Source organism: Podarcis cretensis (assembly GCF_951804945.1).
Source record: "Podarcis cretensis genome assembly, chromosome: 3".
NCBI lineage: Eukaryota > Metazoa > Chordata > Lepidosauria > Squamata > Lacertidae > Podarcis > Podarcis cretensis.
This window is the reverse complement of record NC_137172.1, coordinates 121,968,067-121,985,758: the sequence shown is the minus strand read 5'-3', so window position 1 is coordinate 121,985,758 and position 17,692 is coordinate 121,968,067.

Genomic DNA, 17,692 nt, shown 5'->3' with positions numbered 1-17,692 from the left:
GGGTCCTGCCCCAAACACACAGGCAAGTACTGGTGTAGGAACAGCAGCAGATACAGTGCACAGGAGTCACGATTCAGGAGTTCTGGAGCAGGGCAAGGCGTTCAGAACAACAAAGATGTCTCAACAAGTTTCTCCACTCATCCCAGTCATTCACAGGATTTTTTCACCTTGCGTTGGGGCAGGCAGGTCTGGGCAACAAAGCTGCATCCTCCTGCTGACCAGTGTCCAGCCTCCCCATCATCTTGAGGCTTAACCCTTGAGGCTTTCTGCTCCACATGTGGTCAGAAGGCAGAGCCAGCATTCCTGCTTTCCCTTCCAACATGGCTGAAGTAAGCACTGAGAGGCGAGATCCCCCTTCCTCCAACCCAAGTTCCCACAATTCAGCGCCTTCCTCTGTCTCCTCCTCCTTCTGGACCTGCCAGTCCAAGCCTGATCCCAGCAGCACGACAGGCGACATGACATCCAGAAAGGGACTGGATCAGTAATGGAAGAAAGAAGCAGAGTTCAAGCGACAAAGAATAGAATGAAGAAGACACAGTGAGTAATTTGGGGGCGTAATAAAACAGAAGCAGAGCGATATAAAGGAGGCATTCCGAGTGCTGCTATGATGGATTTTGAGATGTTCAAACAGAATCATGGACTCATAGAAAGGATCCCAAGCCTCATTGAGTCCAATGCAGGAATCTCAAGTAAAGCATCCATGACAGATAGCCAGCCAACCTCTAATGAAAGAGAGTCCACCACCTTCTGAGGGAGTCCTTTCCACTGTCAAGCAGCTTACTGTCAGAAAGTTCCTCCTGATATTTATTCAGAATCTCCTTTCTTGTAACTTACCATAGAATTGCAGAGTTGGTGGTGACCCTGAGGATCATCTAGTCCAATCCCCTGCTATATAGGAATATGCAGCTGTCTCGTATGGGGACTGAACCCCCAAGCTTGGCGTTATCAGCACCATGCTCTAACCAACTGAGCTATCCAGGCTGAATCTATTCTATTGGTTTGAGTCTTACCTCAAGGGAGCCCATGAGCCTATGAGCTCCTTATGGGAACTTGTTCTTCATGTAGCTTCTAAAGCAGGGTTATTGTTTTTGTTTGCTACTGTGATAGGGTTTTTTGTTCTTATATTGTAAGCCGCCCTGTGATCCTTGGATGAAGGGAAGTACAGAAATTCAATTAATGATGATGACGATGAACTGGAGCAGCACTGGGCAGGAATTAAAGGTCATAAGCACTGATCTGTGCTACAGATTTTATACTTCAATATAATATTTGCATATTTGAGTGCAACTCACTAAAAGGAAAAAAACATACTAATAGAGACTCTCCTCCCTGAAAGAGAGGGGAGTGGTTGTGGGTGGGAGCCTGAACACCGCCCCTAGCAGGGGGCGTAGCCCCCTGCCTCCAGCTCACCTGGCTGGCGCTCACGCCCCCCCCCCCCCCGTGGCCATCCAACCAGGTGCCATGGGGGGGCATGTCCAGCAGCCTTGATGCTGCAGCGTCAGCCTCTCCCCGGCCTCATTTCTCTTCGTCGTCCTGTGCGAGTCACCCACCCTCCACTCCCATTGAGTTAGGGCTTAGGTCATTGGCCTTGCTATGGACCTTAGGTTGGTCGCCCCGGCTGCACGGGGGGCCTGGTAGGAGTTTTTCCATTTGGCATTAGGCTTTTTGGTTTTTTCGCCTACCTCATAGCAATCATCACAACTTTTGTGGTATTGGTGGGTAGGTTAGGCATTGGAATAATGTGCTGTGGTGTGTCGAAGTGCTAGGTGTGGCCATCGCCTATGCCTTCAATGTTTAGGGGTATTCCGTTAAAGGAATCTGGCGGTCGTGTATTCTGTCTGATGCCTGCTTGGCGGGAGGCCATGGCACGACCCTCGGTGACAGCAGGGGTGAGCCTATAGTTGGATTAGCATCAACAGGTGATGAACCCCTGGTGAATAAACCCACTTGTTTCGCGATCCAATGCCTAAGCCAATACCTTTTCATTGCTGTAATCAATAAAGTTGTGGCCTTTTCTAGCCCATTAACCTTATATCACGTGTCCCTGTGTCTTCTTTTCACGTCGCGGTGGTCGGGTCCTCGAACCACAATCACATCCTGCAAAAGAGGCAGGTTACATAACAATCAATTCATAATAAGGATGAATCTCTTAATTTCATTTCTCTCAGTTTCTCATTTTTCTAGTGTTAAATTCAGTTCTCCACATTCCTACAGCAATCTGAAGACTTATAAAAAATAATATCCTAATGAAACTTTGCCAGCATTTTAGTGAAAATCTATACTAAGCACATTTTATATGCAGTTTTGACTAATGCGCACATTTTTGCAAGGAGTATTCTGTAATATAATACATTTTTCTTCACTTATCCACATTTTGCAGCAATTTGCATTTAAATAATACTCCACATGTAAAACTTATTAACACTTTTGTGTAAATTTCTTGCAATAAACACATTTTTGACAAGCAATATCCCTAATATACTTTGGCAAGCAATCCCCCCATGCACCTTTGTATGTTATTTTTACTAATAATATTCATTTTATGCATACTGTCCCCTAATATATACATTTTGGTAAACACTGGAGAATGGCATCCTAAAATCCAGATAAGTGTGAATTCCAAATGACAGCTGTGGGGTTTTTTGTTCATATGTTGCTTTGGAAAGTTCAGATATGGCAGGCTCACCTTTAAACACAAACTAAATCGACATTCCCTGTACCCTCATTTCATCATTACATATCTTTTATTATTTCCCCACAAGCTTCAGTGTGACCATAATACAACAAGAACTTCAGGCTGGCTTTATACTTGCCAATGGAAGACACCATTCTTATTTGGATTAGAGAAAACATATTAGGAAGAAATATGGGCTAGATCGGCAGCGCTGGGATAGACAGATAAGATATTCCTAGAAACTAAAGGGAACTAATTCACTTAGCTGCCTCCCTCTCAATTTTCCATTTGTGCATATAATTTATAATTGATTTATTGAGCATTATACCAATTATCCATACTTAGCTTAATGATAAAGCACATTCTAAAGTCCAAAATATTTGGCAGAGGCAACCCTTGCTGTTTTTGTCCTTTTCTTTTAATTCTCATTTGTAGGGCAATTAAAGAGTGTGGAAGATCTTGAAAGAATTGGCAATATCCACCATACTCAAATCTCTTATCCAGAGGCTAGAGGAAGCAAGACTTGCCAACATGCAGTTCTTCTATTGTCCTCCCACTGTCCCGAATTAACAAGAGGAACCATGCTCTCTGTTTTCCAGTTGGGCGGTGGAGGGGAGGGGAGAATGCTCTTTTATTTCTTAAAGAGAGAAACTGTAATGAGACCATATTGGGTAGTCTCAAATACATGTTAGATTCCATGAGAATCAAACTGCTCAAAGGATTGTCCATGTGACAGGATTCAGGAAGAGGAAAGAAGAATCAGCCGGGTAGGGGAATAATGGTGTCAAACCAGAAGCCTAAGGAAGCAGGCATAAAGGGTGTGTGTGTGTGTTGCATTGTGCACTTTCCACTTTTCCAAAGCCTCTGGTTTGTCCTGAAAACTGAAACAGTGTTAATTTAACAAAGTCCTATCCAATATTTATCCAGATCAAAGACTGAGAACCTATGGCCCCCAGCTGTCATTGACTCCAACTCCCAGCAGCGCCAGGATGCAATGATGGGTGTTGTACTTTTGTAGCACTATTGGGGTGGGGCACAGGTTCCCTGTTCCTGACCATGATTAACCACTTCCTGGTTGTTGTTTTTAAGGGAGTTGAATAATAAGAACACCTAGGTAGATTTTAAAAAGTGTTGTTGTTGTGCCTAAAAGGATATAGGGCCAGGGCCAGCGCTGTCTCTCAGTGGAGGGCATTTCACAACCAAGACACCACCATTAAGGCCTTCTTCTTTGTACCCACATAATGTACTTCTCCTAAAGATGGAATGCAGAGAAGGCCCTCCTCAAACATCCAGCCCAGGCTACTTTCTCAGCCATGGGAGGAAAAGATAGAGAGCCCCTATATCACATGTCACTCAACTGTCCCAATTGAAGTGGGACATCCTGGATTGACAGAAGCCAACCTGGCTGCTGATTCCAATTCTAGAGGTCCCATTTTGGCAGTAGGCAAAGGTAGGAGGGGGAGGGAGGGGGAGCAGCATGAGTGAAAGAACATAGAGATGGGTTGGGCAGGTAGCGCTGAGATGTGGTGGGTGGGATGGTGATTGGGGGAGGTCCCACTTTGCCGTTCGAGAATGTTGGAGTGTATGATATCCTCAACTGCAGGTGAAAAAGCAAGCTGGGAAGCATAAGCTGAAGAAATAACCAGAGGGAAAAGGGTTAGGAAGTCATTCTTATCCCATCATTCCTCCCCTGTGACTCACAAACTATGACGCCAAAGCACTGCAGAATGTGGGACAGAGGCAAAATGCCCAGTATCAGAAAACAGGATGCTGGATTAGCTAGGTCTTATGTCTGAACCAGCCCTGTTCTTCAAATGTTCATAGAAAATCCAGAAATGGAATGTACCACATAATCCTAAACATATTTACTCGGGAAACAGTTCTACTTTTTTCAGTGGGACTTGCTCCAAGTAAAGGTTCACAGGAGTACAGCCTTAGGGTCAACCTAAATGTTATACACAAAGTGTGCTTTAATTCTGAATGGTCACTTTACAGGAGGTGGCGGATGAGAAACACCTGATTTTACAATGAAGAATTGCAGGGCGAGTGGTGGGTGTTGAACCCTTTCCTTTCTTCCTGTTTTTCTACTTCAAATTGTGTCCCCAACCTTCTTCCCTCCCCTCCTCCCTGCACCCACATGAGGTCCATCTGGTTTAGCACATAATTACAGCTTACTTATTTTGGGTTGTGTCCAATAATTGCTGCCCTCCTATTAACATTGACTGCTCAGATAAACTACAATAATTAATAGCCGTTTAGTAGCGCAAGGTGATAATAAATTACGTTTTACTTGGTGCAGACCCACTGAAATGAATGAACATGAATAAGTTAGGTCCATTAATTTCAAAATTACTACTTTAAAGATGGAAGGATTGGTCAATGTGGGTCCTCTCAGTTTCTCATTTTTCCAACCTTAAATCCAGTTCTCCACAATCTGCAGTGGGTTGTGCTGTTGTTGTTGTTGTTTTGGGGGGAGGTCCTTATGAAAATTAATCAGCACCTTAGTGCAAAATTATTCTAGTAAACACATTTTTGCAAGCAATTTCCTCTAATGTAATGCACTTTTGCATGTTATTTTCATTCATATCTTTATTTTATGCATTTTTGTAAACATTGGTTGGCTAGAGAACTGTCTCCCCAAATTCAGATGAATGTGCATTTCAAAGGATGGCAGTGCTTCAGTTCACATAGTGTTTTGGAAAGTGGGAATGTGGTAGATTTGGATTTAGATGCCTACTTAGGCAAATTTCTCTTCATCCCCAGACTACTCTGAGCAAAACTTAGTTGAATATTACACACAGTGTTGGACTTGGAGCTGATCTAAACTCTTCCTTCACTGTGTAAAGTTGGGAAAATTGCTGGGTTTTTTTCAACCTAGCTTTCCAATTAAAATGGAAGTAACAGTAAAACTACCTACATCACAGGATTGTTCTGGTTTCAAGCATTTTACGCAGATAAAGTGATACAAATTGCAAGTCATATAATGCTAAAATAAAGGATCTGTACGCAGATACTCTTTTAGGATAGATATAGATAGATGATAGATAGATAGATGATAGATAGATAGATAGATAGATAGATAGATAGATAGATAGATAGATGATAGATAGATAGATAGAGATAGATGATAGATAGATGATAGATAGATAGATGATAGATAGATATAGATAGATGATAGATATAGATAGATAGATGATTAGATAGATGATAGATAGATAGATAGATAGATAGATAGATAGATAGATAGATGATAGATATAGACAGACAGATAGAAATTTACTGTGAGAAACTAAAATCTTACTGAAATGTGTGAGATCCTATTGGAAGAACCAGAGCATATTTTTAGGACATGCAGTGCTCTCCTCACTATCCTTAACATTATAAACTTTCATTGCAATGGAATACACACACACACACACACACACACACACATATATATATATATACACAGTGGTACCTCAGTTTAAGAACAGTCCAGTTTAAGAGCGCTTCGGTTTACAAACTCCACAAAACCCGAAATAGTGTCCCGGTTTGAGAACTTTACCTCGGTCTAAGAACGGAATCTGAACGGTGGAAGGGCACCGGCGGTGGAAGGCCTCATTAGGGAAAGTGTGCCCCGGTTTAAGAGCAGTTTTGGTTTAAGAACGGACTTCCAGAATGGGTTAAGTTCATAAACCGAGGTACCACTTTGTGTATGTACACACACACACACAGAGAGAGAGAGAGAGAGAGAGAGAGAGAATATGTATATTGGCTGCCGTGCCTTCTTCACCTTGCTTGGTTATGTTGTCTGGTGGAGCATCTGCACCAACTGGTGTGTTCATGTGAAATGAGACATGTGTTGCCAGTGCTTCGGCAATGACACAAGGGAGGGGTTTCCTGCAGCTCCTGCTGCTCCTCTTTTAAAAAACAGCAGAGCAACAGCAGCCCATTGTTCCTGCAGGGCAAGGGTCTGATCCTACATGTGAGCAGGAACCATGCCATTCTAACAGATGGGCCGCAGCGCAGAGAGCCAAGGAAAGCCATGTATATTCATTAAAACAAGAATGGTACTGAGGGCATGGTTGGCAGCCAAGAACATCAATATCTCTTGGTGTTTTGTTTTGAGTGAATATATCTTCCATTAGGGAGATGAGAGAGCTCTGGACTGAATTCATTCCGACATGAAAATTAATACGCACACCTCAGTGGTTGGTGGCCCCATAGAGAAATGTGGGAGGCAGCCTGAACAGAAAGGTTGCCCTAGAATAAGGAGATGCTCTTTACTGCACAAAGCTCTCTCTCTCTCTCTGTGTGTGTGTGTGTGTGTGTGTGTGTGTGTAGTTTTTATCCCCTACCTAAAAAAAAAATGGTCTGGCCTTAGTAGCTGAAATCCTGCAGTCTTTCTCAGTGTTGGGTGGCCCCAACTTCTCTCCCAAGCTTAGAGCTGTGGATCATCTCCACCTCTGTCCTGTGTTTCTGAGCTACTCCAAGTATTTTGGAACTGCAGATGAGAGCAACACAGACAAGTGTTGAAAGTGCTTGGAGTGCCTCTAAAGTGCATCAGGATGGAACACAAAAGATTCCCGGTCCCCTCCTTGAAGGTTCAGTTAGGAAGGAGCTTGAGGCCCTTCCCTGTAGTTGTGCTGTGCTTAGGAGACCCTCTTGGCTCCTCTGCAATTCAGCATGACACACTGGTACAATCCCTCACTTAATCCCCAACTCTAAGCTACTCTACAGCTCCAATCTCCCACAGAAGATGACTGGGGCTTGCCTGTGAGGATTCCCCACTGGGAGCAACAGCTTGGACTTGGACATGGATCTAGAGGGACCAGCCAGATCTGTTGGGACAGCAGTCGCAGAAGAGGAAGTACTGGAGACCAGCCCATCCTGCAGCATCATGACTAGGCCTGAGCTACAAACTGAAGCCCATCAAATCAGGACTCCTCCATGCAGGGACTCTTGAAACAAGACCTCCAGAACCCATATCCTCTGAACCTGAACCTTCACAAGGAGCCTCCCCACTCCACACCAGAGAGCCATACTCCCACATTGACCCAGCAATGAGTCTGGAAGGAATCCACAAAGAAGATGAGGAATGCTAGACTCCAGGTCCAGTGCCTATTCCCTTTAAGGCCTTCCACTTCTCAGGGAACAGGTGAGTCCTGATAAAGGAAATCTGGACCTCAGGATAAAAAACCTTCAGTCAGGTCCCATAAACTGTTGTATTCTGCCTAATGAGTTCTGTGGGACTTGCTGCATTGTATTCTGATGAAACTGGAGAACCTCCAAAACAAAGTACAAGTGCTCTACTCAGCTATAAGCTTGAGATTTGTTGTACAAAACCCTGAGGGTATAGGACATTCACCAAGCAGGGATGTCTCTACCATTAGGCAGAGTAAGGCATTTGCCTCAGGTGGTAGATCCTGGTGGGCAGGGAGTGAGAGCGAAGCCTTGGAAGGGAGATGTGTGAGGGCATCCTTGATGCAAGCCTGCTGCCCTTAGATATGGTAGACCATGCTGTTCCTTCACTGTGTTGAAATAAGATTCAACTACCAGCATTGTCAGCATCTGTACACAGAATTGGAAATGGGGGCACCATCTTGCCTTTTGCCCAGGCAACAAGATGTCTTGGGCTAGCCCTGTCATCAAGCTAATTGTGAATAACATATTTATGAACCTTTGATAGTGATAGATGAAGAGCCTAAGGCTCAAGATGTGATTTTAATTTATAGATGAAGAGCCTAAGGTGCATTTGTGAACACCATGACAGGCTCTGCAAGTGGTCCTTGGCGGAGTCATTTGGGCACAGGATTGCCAAGGGACTCTTGCACCCAGAAATGGAGCCATGTTTTGTAAAGCCCACAGCTCTCATTTTAATCTCAGCATGAGAAGTAGCTGAATGCTTATTTACTTAAGCGCCAGAATAAGTGCTCTGTGAATTTCCCCTTTAGAAAAAGGGCTCTCAACTGATTAAAGCTTTTTTAATTGGTTAACTGTCTAGCTTTTAACCAATTAACTACCTAATTAATTTAAAAGCATTTACTGTTGCAAAACCCTACTAAGGTGCCCTTTCTCAGGTTCTTGAAGAACTTCAACAACATATTGTCTCACTTGGTTCAACCTTTACTTTTAAAAGTTATTGACATTGTAAGAAGGAAACATCATTAATATTTCCTATTAATAATAGAAAACATTCCCAATTACATTAACATACCAGAGCCAGAATTATATATATATATATATATATATATATATATATATATATATATATATATATATATAAACAAGTTCAAAATCCATCAACAGAGTAGATTTGAAATATGGATTTGATAAGAATTTCAGCTGAACACAGTTACAGTGAGGGGGGGAAGTATTTGATCCCCTGCTAAATTTGCCCATTTGCAAATTTTCTGCTAAGGGGACAGGACACCTTCACCGCATTGAAGGGATGATGGATGGGACCATGTATCGTCAAATCTAGGGTGAGCACCTCCATCCCTCAGCCAGGGCATTGAAAATGGGTCAAGGATGGGTATTCCAGCATGGCAACGACCCAAAACACATGGCCAAGGCAACAAAGGAGTGGCTCAGGAAGAAGCACATTAAGGTCCTGGAGTGGCCTAGCCAGTCTCCAGACCTTAATCCCATCGAAAATCTGTGGAGGGAGCTGAAGGTCCCTCCACAGCCTCGAAATCTTACTGACTTGGAGAGGATCTGCGAAGAGGAGTGGAACAAAATACCTCCTGAGATGTGTACAAACCTGGTGGCCACTTACAAGAAACGTCTCACCTTTGTAATTGCCAACAAGGGTTTCCCACCTAGAACTAAGTCATCTTTTGCAAAGGGATCAAATATAATGATCACTCATTATAATGCACATCAATCTCTGACTTTTGTCTTCTGGATTTCTGGGGGTTTTCCTGTTGTTAGTCTGTCTCTCACAGCTACAATAAACCTACCATTAAAATTATGGACTAGTCATTTCTTCGTCAAAGGGCAAACGGGCAAATTTAGCAGGGGATCAAATACTTTCCCCCCTCACTGTCCCTTTGCCTTTCTGTTGTTTGTGATCTTGCAAAAAACAAAGTTTCAAAATAGTGGTTGTGTGTGGTTGCAGTGGGTGGGGTGGGGTAGTTCTGCTTTGCAGTAGTTTGGCTCCCATGACAGTTTCCAGAAGGTGGTGTTTGAAAAATGTTCTTTGGCCCCTTTGAGCCTTCAGTAGAGGGTGCCATGGGGTTCAGTCTTCTCCCCCATGCTGTTTAACATCTACATGAATCTGCCGAATGGGGTAATCTTGGGTTTTGGAGTGTGTTGTCACAGCTCCAATTCTTTACATGTGCAGATATCTGGCCTCAGTAACAGACTGAACCAATAAACTGAAGCTTATAATAGTGGATGGTTCCTTAGACCCAGTGGGTGGGATATGGGGTAACAACCCTACCACTAACTCCAATTAAATGTAGCAGATCCCACCGCTAACTGCCCCCAATTAAACCTGTAGTCAACCTACCTCACAGTGCACCAATTAATTAAATTTCTAAATTACCACAAGTTATCTTTTTGGTTTCTTGTGTGAGGGAAAACATAGTGATTTGGAGTGTTAGGCAGAAGTTGAACAAATAGGAAAGATTTTATCTACAAAACAAAGTTAGTGAAGCAAAGACGGTTCTGCAGTTTTGTTCTTTCAGGGGTTGTGTTCTTTCGTATAAATTACACTCAATTTGTTGCAGGCATTGAAACAAAGTAGTAAATACACAGCTTCTCTACACCTCAGGTAGATGGTCAGGTTTCTAGAATAGGTGGTAAAATGCTTAACTCGGTTTCTGTGACTTCATTCTTGTTCCTTTACTTACCGTAGTTATGACAGGTGTTACAGTTAAATACTTTTGACACAGCCCAGCACCCTTCACAGCCTAATACTTTGGTTCATGAGCGAGGGGCACTTTTCATCAGTTACCCACTCTCTTAGCAATCCCACTCCTGATGTATTTGAATTACTATAACATACCCAGGGGGTCCCCTCACCCCGTGTTACTGGTTTGGGAGTCTTCTTTTCCTAGAACTCTCCCCTCCTGGCTAGAAGTCTGTATTCCCACAGGTTGTCTCTCCTGGTTCAGACTCAGGTAACTCCTGTCTGTATACTTTCCCCAGACCCTCAACCCAGTCTTCCTATCTAAATTGTGAGGCTCTTTCTTCTTGCTATAGATCAGTGGTTCCCAACCTTTTTTGGCCATGCCCCATCTAAGCATCTCTAAAATCCTGATGCCCTCCCAGTGGTATATAATTCTTAATATTTAAAAAGTGAATGCCTATTCACATGGAGGAAGCCTAAAAGGCTATTCACTGTTAATAACTCATTCTTGAATTGCCCCCCTTACAAATCAAATCCCCCCCCCCGTGGGGCGTGTGTCCCATGTTGGGATCCAGGGTTATAGATTGTCCTTTCAGAGTGGATGTTCCACTCAAATCAGAACCAATTCTCCCTCAGACAAATCTTATCCTAATCGCTATCCCAGTCCCTGTCCCTATCTCTCATCCGAGCCCTATGTCTCAACTCAAATCAAGCCCTATCCAACTTTCTTGGTAGCCAGTTAGAGAAAGGCTCCAGCACTTTGGTGGAATTTCCAAAGAACCATCACCAGACTCTGGTCTGGCTCTGCTGTCTGTCATGCTTGTCCCAAATGGGGATACACTCCTTCTGAAGGTGTGGATGCATAGCTTGGGGGTATTTATGGATGTGAATAAAATATTTACTTATTGGGAAAGCTAATTGTCTGTGATTTATTCTAGCCTAAGTATTTTCATGGGAAACATTTGTTTAAAGGTGGATGATAGCCGATGCAAATCTAACCAAGTTTTAATGTGCTTGTTAGCAATCACCATTGTGCTTAACTCTGTTATTGGAGAAAAGAATCTCTCTTCCAAACTGCTCTTTCCAACAAGACACATTCAGCACACCTCCAATAGATTATCTAAGAATCTGAGGAGGAACAGGTAGTCTTTATAAATCTGGGGAAGGGAAGATATTTTGTTTGGATCTTGAACTCTCCCAAACCTCATGGACAGCTGACATGTGGGGCACCCACCTCCCAATCACCTGATATCACCATGACACCGCGTGGCCCAAATTCAAGGAAAATAACTGAATTCTTTCTCCTATTGTAGGTGGATCTTGAACTCAAGTCAAGCTGCAATGGAAGATCTCTGCTGAAAGCTGGATTTCAAAGCCCCCCCCCCTTTCAACAGGTGCCAGCTTGACCTGGGATCTCCTGATCAGAATCCCCCTCATGCACCTGAACCCAGCATGGCTTGTCAGCTCCAATTTGCCACAAGCTCCCTGAATGTCCAAGCACTTGATGCCTATCATGTACATACTTGCACTAGGATAAGCATTTGATTTTTTTTTTTCTCAAGCCAAGGCACAGCCCACTTCTCTTTTCCAGTAATGTCTCTCAGCGAGTGGCACTCTACTCACAGCTTCTTTCCCTGTGGTGTTTCCATTTTTGATGTCATTTATGCACAAACACACCTTTCTCATCAAGGAAGGTTAAGGGTTGGGAGGAAAGAAGAGTTGGGGAAACTCAAAATTTGGGTTCTGCTCTTTCTAATTACAAATCACCACCTGTGGTAAAATTATGGAAAAACAGATGAGCATTTCATCTGCTCAATAGCCTTAAAACAAGCAGCAGTTCCAGCTGCCAGTGTGATATATAGACACAACGGCAGGGCTGGGTGAGGGATTAATTAGGTCTGTCCGTGCACATTGCCAGGGGAGCACTTCTGTAGAGGTGATTGAAAACCAGAAAAGAGTGGCATTAGTCTTCATTGTTGGTTAAAGGCAACAAAAATAAAGATGCAATTGAGTTGACAAAGCTTCAAGGTATGTGGCTGAGTCATTTTGGAAGGTGTCAAAATGATCAAACTATAATTAATTAGCTGCAGTGCTATATTTAATTCTTCAACTTTAATGCAGACTTCTGCTCCCCATTACCTTTGCGGCTCAAAACAAAACAGCAGCAGCAAATTGGAGTCAGCAATTATTTGTCTCAACGTATGCATACTGAAGAAGCCAGGGTGGTTTGGCTAAAGGTTTGCTTTTTTCCTTTATAAATCAAGCCCTCCTCTTTAATCTTATTGTCACGTTTGCTTTTCTGCTATAGAACCATGGGGCTGTGCTGTGCATTTGTATGAGCTGTCCAAATAACAGCAAAATATACTGTTTATACTGAACGCCCACTTCAGATACTGAGCAGAAAGAACCAGATTTCTCCATGGTTTAATAATACATGTGAGCAGGCTAATGTATTCACATGGAACATAATGATATTTTGTGTGCATAGGTATCTAAGATATCAAACTCAAGAATCAGAGAGATAATAGGAAGGAAGATATTCAGGAAGCTGGAGATGGAAAGATAAGTGGTCTTGTGGTTGCAGAGGTAAACAAAGAGTCAATGGTTTTATGTTCTCTTTCCAGGGGTTTGATTTGGCATCATGGTAAGAAGGAATCGTTGCCGTCAAAGCTACCACAGCCTTCTTAGTCATTCCAAAGAATGCGTTGAACAGTGGCAGATACACAGCTTTCAAATGGCGCCAGCCCCCATTTTTCATTGTTCATCGTTGTTGCACCGCCCCTGCAGTGCCCTCTCAGCTCAACGCCCAGTGCGAGGAAACCAGCCACACTCCCCTAAGTCCACCTCTGTGTTGGGGCTCCTCCATTCATCCTTTTCATTATGCATTCATGAAAATTTCTCAGGTTTGTATTTGGGATGTTATATGCCATCACACTTTTGATACTACTGTATTTGTATCTGCAAAAGTTTCAGAGCAGACACGCTGCAGTCAGTGCATGCTGCATAACTCCCTGCTGAAATCCTGTAACTTTTATACCGAAAGTGTTCCAGTTTTGTTTTTTGTTTTTTTGTCCTGCTTCTGTTGTGCTATAGTGCAAGAGTGCCCCTCCAGATGGTAATAATAAACATGGGGAAAACATTGCAGAACTCCTAATAAAATGTAGACAGTACAGTATAAATCCACCACTAAGGTGGATTGATATCATTGTATCAATGACATGTTGCAAACCTGGTGGCAGGCAGGGGTGAATCTGTGCAGAAATTTGCCTACTGTACAAAAGTACAATTTGCATTCATTGCTCTTCCAACTTTTGCCTCTGGCTACAACCCCGCTAGACAGCACCCCCTAGGCAGCATCTTAAAAAGCAGAGACATCACCTTGCCAACAAAGGTCCGTATAGTTAAAGCTATGGTTTTCCAAGTAGTGATGTATGGAAGTGAGAGCTGGACCATCAAGAAGGCTGATCGCCGAAGAATGGATGCTTTTGAATTATGGTGCTGGAGGAGATTCTTGAGAGTCCCATGGACTGCAAGAAGATCAAACCGGTCCATTCTGAAGGAAATCAGCCCTGAATGCTCACTGGAAGGACAGATCCTGAAGCTGAGGCTCCAATACTTTGGCCACCTCATGAGAAGACAAGACTCCCTGGAAAAGACCCTGATGCTGGGAAAGATGGAGGGCACAAGGAGAAGGGGACGACGGAGGACGAGATGGTAGGACAGTGTTCTCGAAGCTACCAGCATGAGTTTGACCAAACTGCGGGAGGCAGTGGAAGACAGGAGTGCCTGGCGTGCTCTGGTCCATGGGGTCATGAAGAGTCGGACACGACTAAATGACTAAACAACAACAACAACAACAACAACAACAACAACAACAACAACACACACACACACACACACACACACAAGCACTTTGCTGCAATGGAACTAGGAAGAGCCCCAGAGCTACACACACATAATGTGAGATGTGACTAAATGACTAAACAACAACAACAACCCCCACTGCACATGACCTCCTGACGTTTGTCCATGTAGGGTCTGTTTTTCAGGTTGATAAGGATTTTCCACCCCTGGTATACATTCCTACAAGGATTAGATTAAAATTTAGGGCATATGATACAAACATCTTGATTAAATAGTCTAAGAAACAAACAAACAGAATCAGTGGATAAAACAGTGCAGATTTTAAGTGGTCAGTCTACCATCTTGATTCAAAATGGATTCCCATTATTTCCAAACATAGATGAAAACTTGCTCCTTCCTCTCAAGAACATCATGCAAAATCTGGTTACAATATCTTATGAGGTGTCCAGATGTATAGAGAACAGACCAAAATATATCATAGATTCTAAACAGTAAGGGCCAGTTGGAAAATGTCTGCATGTGGCTTGATTTCTCAACACCAGGATGAGCAGTTAAATGTGTGGAAACACAGTATACTTTTCTTTGAGGTGATACAAAATTTTATTTGGGATAAGGGCAGAAAAAGCTAAGGAGCGAGCAAAGCAAGAGGGCTTCTTCCTGAAATAGTTTTGTAAACAGAAAGTAGTTGAAGAACAATATGACTATACTTTTCTTGAAGCAAACACTGAGGGAGCTTATTTTTTAAAAAAAACTTGCATATGCTCAGAAATGTTGCAAAAGAGACTAACTAGTTGGCTTGGCAGCTATATCAGTTGAACATGCCCAAGCATCAGCGCTTGACCTGAAAGAATTCGTGACAAAGTTTGCAAAGGGAAAGGCATGCAAAGTGAGATTTTGATCTGCCTGAAACTGAAACTTTCAAGAGACTTAAATTTTTAGCTTCACAATTCACAAGGTTTTTCAAAGTGGTTTGTGTGCTAAAATGTTTTCTTTTGTATTTGAAAAAGATAATAAACAGTTGTTGCATTACAATAAGCTCCAAACTTAGATTGGGGCTATGTTCTGGGGATTGCACCTAAAGCCAAAATCGCATATAGTCATAGCACATTGGGTTCAATGGTGGGTGGAATTACCAAAGTCCTTTTTCCTGGGTGCCTGCACCCTTTTTAATTTTAATTTTAATTTTTTTTTTATTTTTATTTTTGCCAAGCACATAAAGCTGAATGCACACAAGTTAAATGCACATAAGTTGTGGGCTTACTATACATCTTCTGGGGCCAATTTGAAGAAGAAGAAGAAGAAGAAGAAGAAGAAGAAGAAGAAGAAGAAGAAGAAGAGGAGGAGGAGGAGGAGGAGTAGTTTGGATTTGATATCCCGCTTTATTACTACCCGAAGGAGTCTCAAAGCAGCTAACATTCTCCTTTCCCTTCCTCCCCCACAACAAACACTCTGTGAGGTCAGTGGGGCTGAGAGACTTCAGAGAAGTGTGACTGGCCCAAGGTCACCCAGCAGCTGCATGTGGAGGAGCGGGGAAGCGAACCTGGTTCCCCAGATTACGAGACTACCTCTCTTAACCACTACACCACACTGGCTCTCAATTTGAAGAGGGTGTGGGGCATGCATGGCAGGAGAGGGGGAAGAGAGGGGGACATCCCACTGCACAAATAGAAATCCTTGCACTGATGAGATGTGGTAGTTGAATGCTGCCCATATGCACTGAAGTGTAGAAGTGTGGCTATAAGGTAAGGGAAAGGCCTTTATTGGGGGCAGCACCCCGGGACAGCTGGATGTCATTTTGGTGTCAGGCAAAGGACTTTTTTTCCACTGCACATTATTTTCATGCTCCTTAGTGTTTATTTCAATTCCATTGACTTTTAGACTTCTCTTTTTATATAATACAGCTGTTCGACAGTGGAATTTGCTGCCAAGGAGTGTGGTGGAGTCTCCTTCTTTGGAGGTCTTTAAGCAGAGGCTTGACAACCATATGTCAGGAGTGCTCTGATGGTGTTTCCTGCTTGGCAGGGGGTTGGACTCGATGGCCCTTATGGTCTCTTCCAACTCTATGATTCTATGATTCTATGATTAATACAGTGTTCTGATCTTTGTTTCAATTTTTGCTTTGTTTTAATTTTAACCTTTTTATAAGCCACCCTAGGAACCTGGTGAATGGCAAAGTATAAATAAAATAAATGCATATAGAATATTATAGCACTTTACATTCTGAGTAATCCCCACTTTGGGGTCTTCTTTGCCTGTTGTCCAGAAAATGCTGTGAGGAAGTCACAATGGCATTAGTAAATCTGCTCTAGAATAAACGGGGGGGGGGGGGTTGCTATAATTCCACCAAGTACTATTACCTTGCAAGCACTGTTTTCCCCCTTGATGCTTCTGCAGGGTTTCCACACTAGGAAAAGAACCCTGCAATATCTGTCTTCAAGAAAAGCAAAACAAATTGCAAACCTCATGCTGTACATTTCTGCAGCTGACACGTTCATCCTCACACACCATGGGAGATGGTAAGGTACCCTGCAGAGGAAACATACTAAATGAACTGACAGTCAAGGGCCTTTGCAGGATGTCCGGTTTATTTATTGTTTTAATTACAATAGAAAGATATAAGCAAAAATTGATAGGCCTTCTTACTGGACAGCTGTTGCTCCTATGGTAAAGTGGCTTAAAAGCTCACATTCCTCAATTCCATTGGCCCAGGTCTATTTCCTGTGCAGTTGTCATTAAAATAATCCAGCATTTCAGACTTTATTAGAATATAATGCAATGCAATTTTTTTATTAGCTAATGGGCTGCCTTTTTGCACTCCTTTGTACTTCTCAATCTCTCAGAGCAAAGGCTATAAAAGGGGGAAGTGTGATCCCATCTGGAAGCCATTAAAGATCAATAGAGGCGGAATCTCAAAAAGAGCCTATCAAAACAAATGCGAGCAAAACAATAAGTCAGCTTCTGTTTTCAAATCCCAGTGCACTAAAGCACATCACACTCCCAACGTGACACAGAGTAGCACTGGCATGTTAACACCAGAAATGAGTAATCTAATTTGAAAGGAGGGCAAATATGGTTAAAACCCAGTGCCTCCTTAATTCTTTGGGAACATGGGAAATAATCTACTGCGTGGGATGTGTCCCTAATGGAGGCGCCAGGAAGCGAGGGGGCAGCCTTCTCTATTATGGGAATCCAATAGGAAGGATTTCAAGGCCTTGATCCTTTCCACGTTGTTGTCTGTGTACAATAGGCACACACTTTTGGAAGGGTAAGATTAAATCTTCTCCAAGCAGCTTTCAGCAGCAAGATAGCAGGTTCAATCC